Source organism: Monodelphis domestica, chromosome 6, assembly GCF_027887165.1.
Source record: "Monodelphis domestica isolate mMonDom1 chromosome 6, mMonDom1.pri, whole genome shotgun sequence".
Lineage (NCBI taxonomy): Eukaryota > Metazoa > Chordata > Mammalia > Didelphimorphia > Didelphidae > Monodelphis > Monodelphis domestica.
Genome location: NC_077232.1, coordinates 43,933,588 through 43,943,812, shown reverse-complemented (window position 1 = coordinate 43,943,812; position 10,225 = coordinate 43,933,588). Strand labels below are relative to the sequence as shown.

Below are 10,225 nucleotides of genomic sequence, written 5' to 3'. Positions count from 1 at the left end.
CAGAGGCTTCTAAAGCCAACGTCCTCCAGTGGGTGTGATAAATCCCCAGGATCTGAATCCCAGATTTTGCAGTTGGACATCGAAGTCAGCATGAACAGTTTCGTTATGTTCCAAATGAACACAGTGTATTATTATTGGATAAGCTCAAACATCTGTTAGGTCAATTGTGTTATTCCCTTGAAGACAATGGTATTATCGAAATACAGACCTAATAACCTCAATCTCGGAGGACCTAGTAATAGGGTGCTTGATACCCCTAAGGGATCCTTTTGCCATCGACCCTCTTAAGGAATGATTTCGTTATTCAGCTCTTATATCAAAAGAGTTCCTGTCCAAACCATTCCCTCATGAAGACTCCAAAAGAAAAATTGTTTGGTTTCAAACCACTTAATTAAAAAAGGAAAAACCTGAACCAAACACCATTTTATTGATGCTCTTTTCTTCTCTTTGGTTTGCCTGCTCTCAATATAGGGTAATGAATCAATAAAGGCAAGCAAACAAACCAGCATAGTAGCCATGTCTGAAAATGTATGTCTCTTTCTGCCCCTATAGACCACCACCTCTCTGCTAAGAGACCAAAGGCATATTTTGCTGGCAGTCCTCTGAGGTCATGATAGATCACCAAAGACTTCAAAGTTCTGAAGCCTTTCAGTGTTGGTTTTTCTTTGCGTTTTTGTGGTCCTCTGGTTACAGAGGACCAACGATGCACTATCTTCCAACAGAGAAGTGATGGACTCAAGATGCGGAACAAAATATACATTTTTGGATATGTTTAGTCCCCAACTATTCTTATTTGTTATAAGAATTCTCTTTTTCTTTTTCCAATGGAGAGAGGGATGTTGATGATGGGGAGAGAAAAGAAATGTTTGTTAATTGAAAAAAATAAATTTTAAAAAAGAAAGCCACTATTGTGGTCACTGACAACATGGTAATTTCCAAGGAATGGAGTCGGTAAAGCCTCAGATAAAACTGAGATTCTTTAAATTATTCTTATAAGAGAAGAGGTACTTAAATGACTCTCACTGAGTGTATCTATTCCACCCTCCCCAGTTTCCAAATCTGGCTTGACCCTTCTAGTTAACACCTTGATCTGACCAAATATAACAGATCAAATAGTAGAATAGAACTAGATCAGAGTTTGGAGCCAAAGAACATGAATTCAGTTCCTGGCTTTGCTCATTTTTATCTAGGGGAACTTGAGGCCCTTGAGTTCATAGAGACTCAGTTTTCTCATCTATGAAATAAGATCATTAGACCAAATGACCTCTAAGGTCCTTTCAGGTCCTAAATAAAGAATATTTTGCCCTATTTTCAGTCTGAGTCAGTATAATTTTCTTTTTGTCTCATTCAAGGACTTCAAAATTTCAATGCACAGGACCTACCTATAAGACTGTCTACTATATAAAGGATTCCTCCTTAAGAGATGAAGTGGCTCAGGTGAGCTCCTTCAAGGGTAAGTAAGCCCGAGTTGGATGAAGTTGGATGATGTTGGATGACAATGATAGCATCAAAGAATCTTAGACCCTCAAATTTGTAAAGAATGTTGGAGTCCCTTAGGAAGAGAAAAGAAAGAAGAAAGAAAAGAAAAAAGAGAAAGATCCACAAAATTGATTAGTATATTTTTAAAAAGCTTACTATATATGAAGTATTACAGATTTGTTTAGCACCATTGCTGATTTCTTAAACAAGTCACTCCATTTCCATACTCCAGGCATTTTCTCTGGCTGTCCCTAATGCCTGGATTTTCTCCCTTCTCCTCTTCTCCTGACTTCCTTATCTTCCTTCAAGTTTCAGCTAAAATCCTGCCTTTTCCAAGGAGCCTTTCTCCATCTCCCTTAGTAGTAGTCTCTTGGTAACTGAGGATGACGATTGTCTTTGTGCGCTTTCATCTGTGATGTAGATGAGTGTGCACAAAAACACTTTTTTTTTTAAGTGGATTTAGTGGATTAAGATTTAAGTGGAAAAGTCAATGCACAGAGACAGTCCCACTCTCTCAGCGTTGGAAGCCTGGGTCCAGTGGCACGAAAAATCGTTACTCAGCTGCATGGCTGTGTTGTCTTTTGTGCTCCAACACGCCCTAAGCACTCCACAGTGCTTTGCTGTGTCGCCCTCTCAGCCGTTGAACCTTCTTGTTGGTTTCTTCCATCTGTTCAACCAAAGCAGTCTTCACATGCTGGGTGAGCAAAGCCTTAGTTCATCAGGGGTCTATGACCTGATGGCTACCCTCACAAGATTTAGCCGGCCTGTTGAAGCTGTTGCCCAGGGTGTGGCTGCTGCTGCATGCTTGCAGCTACTGGGAGCCACAAGTGAGAGCTGGGTGTCAGGTGAGGGTCAGAGGTTGGAGAGCTGCCCTAGGAGGGCACGACAAGACCAGAGATACTACTCCTCCCTGAGCACCCCATACCATCTCCCTTAATGCTAATTAATTCTCATTTATCTTGTATATATGTAGTTTGTTTGCCTATAAATTTTTGTACATTGTCTTTCCCATTAGACCATGAGATCCTTGAAAGCATGGCCATCTTTTATTTTTCTTTGTATCCCCAGAACTTAGCATATTGGCTGGCATATAGGGGGTGCTTAATAAATGCTTATTGACTGACTGCCTGACTACAAAAGAGTGAGGGGAGATCTTTTCTCATATCTCTTTGTTGGGGCTGAACTCATTATCTTTCCCTCTCAAATAACTTCCCTATATGGCAATAGCAATGGTGGACACTGTTATCTTCCCTGACACTGGGATTCTCAACCTAGGAATCCTCTTCAGCTCCTCACTCTCACTTCCCCCTATATCTGATTAGTGCCCAAGTCCCCTTTCATTTCTAATTTTGTAGTATCTCTCATATATCACTCCTGACATTGTTACCATCCTGATTCAAGCCATCATCACTTCATTCCTGCTGACTGGTCTTCTCTGCCAAAGTGTCTCCCCATCCTCTACAGAGCCGCTAAACTTAAAGCACATGTCTGACTGTGTCACCTTGCTATTCAATAGACTCCAGCGACTCCTTATCACTACCAGGACCAAATTATCAAATCCTCTGTTTGGTGTTCAAAACCCCTTATAACCTGACTTCTTCCTACTTTTCCAGTCTTCTTACATCTTGCTCCCCTCCACTTTTCAATTTCGTAACATTGGATCTCTGTGATGTTCCTCAAAAAAAAAAAAAAAGACCCTCAGTCTCTTGACTTGGGTATTCCCCCTGGTTGTCCTTGATGTCTTGAACTTTATCTTTCCTTATCTTCACTTCCTGGGTTCCTTAGATTTCTTGGGTTGCTTGAATTCTTGGCTAGAGTTCAACCTTCAAGAAGCCTTCCCAATCTTCCTTAGTGCCTTCCCTTTGAGATTATCTCCAATTTATCCTGTCTATATCTTCTTTATACATTATGTTTACGTGTTGTTTCCCCATTAGACTATAAGCTACTCGAGAGCAGGCTTCTTTGCCTTTCATTGTATTCTCAGAGCTGAACATATTGCTGTTATTGTTCAGTCATTTCAGTCATGTCCAATTCTTTGGTATCCCATTGGGGGTATTCTTGGCAAAGATCCTGGAAGGGTTTGCCATTTCCAGCCCACTTGGCAGAGGAGGAAACTGAGACAAACAGGGTGAAAGGACTTGCCCAGCTTCACACAACTAATAAGTGTCTGAGGCCAGATTTGAATTCAGAAAGATGAGTCTTCCTGGCTTCTGGTCTTGAAATCTGCACACTGTACCACCTAGCTGTACCTAGGCAAATAATAGGTGTTTTATAAATTCTTGTTCATTTGGCAGGGAGCCACGCTTGTAATTTTACAATGTTCTTTTCAATTTTTTTTATGTTGGTTGCTTTTTTCTATTTCCATTGTTGTAGTCATATGTCTACATATGTTTTCTTGACTCTGCTGACTTTATCTTGCATCGGTTCATTGAAGTCATTCCAGGCTTCTTTGTGCTTTTCCCATACAACCTTTCTTATGGCACAATAATATTCTGTTACATTCATATGCCACTGTTTGTTTAACCACCTCCCCAGTTCATTGGCATTCATTTGTTTTCAATTTTTTGCTGCCTAAAAATTTTTTCTATAAATACAAAGCTTAAAACTGCACAGGAGTTTAGAACAGTCTATATATGGAGTCTTTCTTTGTTATCATTGGCTTCCTTGGGGTATATACCCAGGAGTAAAATCCCTGAGACCTTTGCATATGGACATTTTAGCCACTTTTTTTTGCTTATAATTGGGAATTTCTTCATTCTAACATCAGGAGGAAGAGGACATCCAATATTATGATCCCCAATGTTCTGAGGACTTATTGACTTGCCCCAATCACATATTTAGTAGTCATCAGAAGGGGAATTTGAGCCTGGCTTCTCATCTCCAAAGCTGGCACCCTCTCTGTTACATCACTCTCAATGTTTGTAAAATTAAATGACCACCTACATGCTTCACAGAGGACATTACAGGAGAAAGATACCGAAAATAGAGAATGAACACCAAGAGTTTATAATAACTAGGAGATGATCATCAACCATAGGTTCTAGATCTGGAATGGATTTTCTCATTCATGTCATAATCCCTTCCTTTTAAAGATGAGGGAATTGAAGCCTAGAGAGATGAAGGGATAAATCCAAGGTCACAAAAGTAGGAAATAGTCAGATCAGGATTCAAACTTGGCTCTAATGTTGTTTACACTGAATGAAGGTGAATATAAGTTTTTAGTGAGGCTGGATTTTGGTATTTGTTTTATTCTGTTTCCTCTTTGTATTCCAGTTCTTTGTATAATTGGGGAAGGAGAGGTAGTGTGAAATCCTGATTTTGTAAGTGTAAAGAAAAATCCTTGTGTGGAATCTCCCTCCACCAATACTAGTCTTCAGTTTGCTGTCTTAGGGAATCAACGATGGACCAAAGAGTTTAATGTCTATGACCTCAGAACCTATATGTGTCAGAAATAGCACTGACCAACCTTCTATCCGTTATGTACCACACCGCCACTTTATCTTGTCCATTAACAAGTGCTTGTTGGATGGATTCAACTGGTCTTCTCAACTCTCTCTGCCCCTACCCAGCTCTCTGTGTCCTGAAGAGAAAGGTCAGAAGTCTGAGGATGGAAAAATGAGTCCAAGATGGATGGGCCAGATGCCTGCTGGGAGAAGTATTTGAACCAGCTTACCTGAATCAGGCAAAAGGTCAACTTCAGTCCAGGATAGTAGTTAACTGGGGTTGCACTGGAATAAGAACCCTTGCCCAACGGAAGATAGTGGGACATCCACAAAGACATTGCTTATCACCTGTACCCTCTCCATATTCTCACTGCTCCCTCGAATCAGCCATAATGTAGCAGCATCTTTGGGAGGGAGAGTTACGCAACCTCAAACCGAACAGAAATAAATGTAACAAAGACCAAGTTCCAAGATTTAAAACAAAACAAAGCATTTCTTCTAATTTGTCTCCCTAGGGCCTGAAAGGCATTTCATACATGTCCAACGAGACATTAAAAATAATTATCCAGAAGAGTAATAGCTCCCTTGGTTGTTTTAATGTATTTTTGTCTACAAACAAGAGAGGTTCTCTAAACGGCTGCCTTGGCTTGCTTTGAAAGGTCCCTAGAACAAAAGCACTTTGAGTGACCCTGTGATTATTAAACAACAGTAACCAAGGATATAGAAGGGCCTGCAAAAGAAAAAAAAAAAGACAAAACAGCTGACATCCTTTTTGATGTCAGACCGAAATTTTTGTTCATTTAAAACCAAATGAAATGCAGGGGCTCAGAAACAAAGAAACTCATAAAAAATGATGCAACTTATTTAATGGCATTTAAAGTTAAGTACTTAGAATCCATTGGAAAATGAACGCATGCACACACTGGAAAAGGAAAACCGAACTTAAAGGCATCAGGGCACTGAAGGATGCCCTGACCAAGTGGCGATTTCCCTGAAATCTCACACTGAAGCATACCTTCTGCCTCTAGGTTTAAGACGAGGGGTCTGGGATGAGGCGTATTTTGTCATCCATGACCAAGAAGTATTTTGCTTTGACTTAGTTATCTTTCTTTATTACAATAAAGGGTTCTACTGAAGGGGGCAGAGGTTAGGGCAGAGTGATGCAAAAATGAAAGTAATTAAAATATATATACACATATTTCTCTTTATGGTTGCTCTGCATAAGTAAGGAAAAGGCAGTGTGCTATAATGGACAGAGTTCACCTCAAAGAAAGGAAGACGTGGACTCAAGTCCTTATTTCTGCAACATACTGGCTGTGTGGTATAAGACAAATCACTGAACTAACTCAGTGCTTGAGGCCATTCTCTAGATTATAAATTTCAAAGAAGGTGCTGATCAGACAGTTTTCTTACCCAAGATGATATGCTAATATATGTATAATATTTTCTATATATCAATATGTATAATATATATTACACATGACAATATAATATATATATAAAATACATTTATGTATAAATAAATATAAGTGTAAATGTAAATGTGTGTGTGTTTATACACACATGGATACAGCTTAGTTTACACCCAAACAAAGTGATATCTTTCCTGGGCCAGGGATTTCTTCCTTGGTTAAGCTGATCCAAGCATAGGAACAAGGAATCACAGGACATTGTGATTAGAAGAGAAAATGTAGAGGCTATGTTTTCTCACTTCATTACACCTCTCTTAGTAATGGAAATGAGAAGGAAGAGTATTTCAGGCATGTTGGGACAGTCAGGGCAGAGGGAAAATGTTTTTGTTACAAAATAAAATTTTATAAACTTTTTTTGTTTTTACATCATCCACATTTTCCCTGGTCCTTCCCCCTTCCCACAGAAGCATTTTATGTAACAAAGAATAATTTTTTTAAAAGAGCAAAAAATTAGCAAAATTTAACAATACATTGAAAAATCTGGTAATATATATAATATTCCATACCTATGAATCTCCTAAATAGGTAAGAAGGAAAGGAAGTGTGTTCTCTTATCTTCTCCTTTGTGACAAAATTTCATTCATTTTCCATTGTTTGGTGGTGTGGCTCTTTTCATTTACACTGTTTGGTATTGTTCTATTCTCTCCTTTAAAGCATTATTGTAGTCATGGTTTACATCGATGTCTTGTCTCTGCTTACTTCACTTTGCATCAATTCATGTAAGTCTTTTTATGCTTCTCTGTGTTTACCATATTTGTCAATGAAATATATTCTATTTGGCATAAAGCAATAGCTGCCACCAGGACAAAACTGCAAAGGGAACAGCCTGGAAGTTGACCGTAGGCTTCCCCGCAGATGGCTGTTAGGAGAGAGGGGTCAAATGTCTCATTCAGAAAAAAAAATCAAAGCTAGAAGAACTCAAATAGTTTTGCCTGCTTGAATGCTTCAGGAAAACAACCATATATCGTTGATATGATATTTATGAGAACATGGAAAATCCAGAGCTGGTCTGAAAGGCTTGTCGGTCAATGTTTTCTTTTATCTCTGACAATGACCATCATGATGATAGTACTCGGGATTTCAGGCAAAACTCCCAAGCAGCTGCCAGCAACCAATCTTTACTGCCTATGTGGACTTAATAAAGACAATATTTCTCTTTGAGCAATGCAAACTTCATAGGACCAGTCTCAGCATCTCCCTTCTTAAGTCTACTATCTTTTTCCTCCAGTATCATAAACATTTTCATGTGATGAGAGAAGGTAAGCTCCTTGAGAGCAGAGCCACTTTCATTTTTTTCTTTGTGCCCCAGGGTCCAACAGGCTTGGCACATTGTAAGCACTTAATAAATGTTTGGAATGATGAAAGGCAGTGCTGCCTAGTGGAAACAGGGCTCTCCTTGGAGACAAATACCTTGGTTTAAATATGCCTTGGTTGAAGTCCTTCCTCTGACATATGCTAGTTATTATGATCATGGTCACTGGAGGACATCCTCACTCCCTCTCTGATCAGTAGCGAACATGTTTAGTAGACTTGAATAACCCTATTGATATGCTGTCTAATAATAATGGTTGGAGAACATTTGGCAGATTGTGTTTATCAAGAAAACTCTCACTGTTGTAACATTAGATGCCTTGGTAAAGGATAGTCTTTGAGGCTGCATTTTGTTCAATTAATTTTGTCAGTTTATTAAAAACAGCAAAATCTCGTCTTCTCTATAGCTTTTAATACATTATGATAAAGATTTATTGGGCATCTACTTTGTATCAGACACTGTGTCTCTAGGGCTAGAAAGATAATTAATAAAAGGAAAGATAGTGCCTACGTTCAAGGAGTTTACAATCTAACAGGAAAGAGACAACACACAAAAGTAGCCAAAAAGTTGAAGGAATGGGGTGGGGGAGTGGATGCCAGTGGTACTCAGCATGGGAGCATGTTGTTCCATGGAGTCAAAAACAGACAGAGTTGCAGATGCAAAGTCAAGTGAATGGAATCCAGTGTCTGCGCTCTATAAAGAAAGGCATTGGGAGGAGCTTGCCTCCAGCCCTCCAAACAGAGGGGAGAAGAACTCTGACATGAGTAAGCAGCATGGAAGTGAGTTTAGAAGTGATGAGCTTCTCCTGGAAGGGGCATCTTCTTTCTTTGAGTTGAAACTAGGCAGCAGCACGTGTAAAGTGGAAATAATTCAATAAATGAATCAATCAAGTATTTTTATTAAATGCCTACAATGCACCAGGCACTGTGTTAGGTGAAGGACAAATGTCAATAGTCCCTGTCCTCAAAGAGTTTACTTACTACAAATATATGTAGTTATTCCTTCCACATTGTAGGGGTCAAGAGCATGGAGCCCCTAAGATCTAGAAAATCCACATAAAATCTTCTGGTCATCCTTTCATACCAGAAAAGAAGTCTGAATATTTTTTTCTTTTATGGGGCATTTATAGTACCTTATTATAAATTTTAGATTAAGTATGCATTTCTGGGTTTTAAACTTTTCTATGGTATCTACGGGCCTTCACATATCACCTATGGCTTCCACAAAACTCCACCCCCCCAAATTCTCATTTAATTTCTCTGCCTTTTGATATAATGAAACCATGATGAGAAAAGTCAAGATGTGAAAAAGATAACTGTGTGTTTTAGATAGATAGATAGATAGATAGATAGATAGATAGATAGATAGATAGGTAGATAGATAGATAAGAGAGATAGATAATTTGGAGAAAAGATGTAGTTCCTAGAAATGTGTTTCTAAAGTTTTCCTGATTGTTCCCTTTTAATTTTTAAAATAAAAAATATATTTGATATATAGAGATTAATCTCATAATTGCACAGATTGTATAGAGATGAAAATGGGCATATGGGTCCATGATTATTGATCTCTTCTTGATCATTTTTTAAAAGTCAATAATATCTATGTTTTTAAATAATCATTTGCTATCTTCTTATTTTTCAGATATCTTAAAAATTAAGCAGCAAGCTCCTGTTTATAGATGATACTGTACCCTTTGTGTTAAGCCCCAAGGGTAGGACAACACCTCATCACTAAGATCTACAACCATTCAGAAGTGTTGAGTCAACAATCTAGACAGGAAAATCCAAATGAATGAAAAATGTCCATAAATAAGAGTTGACATTTATCCCATACTTAAAGGCTTGCAGACCAATTTTTCTATGTATTATCTCAACTGATCATGACAACAAGCCCTATGAAGTAAGTGGTTTGAGTAAGTCATGCTCCAGAATGAAGTTTCTGTTTCCTCCTAATTATATGGAGGGAATTAAATGTGAGTTTCTTGCATTTTTAGACATAGTCAATGTGGGGATTAGCTTTTTTTTAAACTATGGATATTTGTTCAATGTTTTTTTTTTTTCAATTTGATGAATATTTTGAAGAAATTGATGGGATTCTGTGATAAGACTGGAAAAAAGAGTCATCAAAGCACTTTTTTCAATGCACAGAGAGATCAAATGGAAGTCCCAGAAAGATACACAGACAATCAACATAGCTTTGGAAGTATCACATTGGCTTAATTGTATGCTTAAGAGGGAAAACAGGTTGCCTATAATAAAAATTCATGATTTCATGCGAAATCTATTTCTGTTCTATTTTGCATATAGAGTTAGTTTTATTTGGTGTTTAAGTTTAGAATAAAAAAATATGTATTTGCCTTCCTATAGGGTGATAGCATATAAGAATATATAGAGGAAGGTGTACAGAAGAGGTGCTCTTAAACCCCAGGGTCACCTCTGTCCCTCCTTGCTTATTACTATCCCCATTTTACAGATGAGAAAATTGAGGTACAGAGCTGTTCTATAACTTGTCATGGTAAA

General features: G+C 38.2%; 1 long non-coding RNA gene across 1 annotated transcript; it reads left to right on the top strand.

Annotated features, from left to right (window-relative positions):
* The first annotated feature begins 1,227 nt into the window (after positions 1-1,227).
* On the top strand, positions 1,228-9,985 carry LOC103093884 (uncharacterized). Its single transcript, XR_469454.3, has 2 exons — positions 1,228-1,453; positions 9,348-9,985. It is a non-coding gene; the product is annotated as an uncharacterized LOC103093884 (long non-coding RNA).
* The last annotated feature ends 240 nt before the right edge of the window (positions 9,986-10,225 follow it).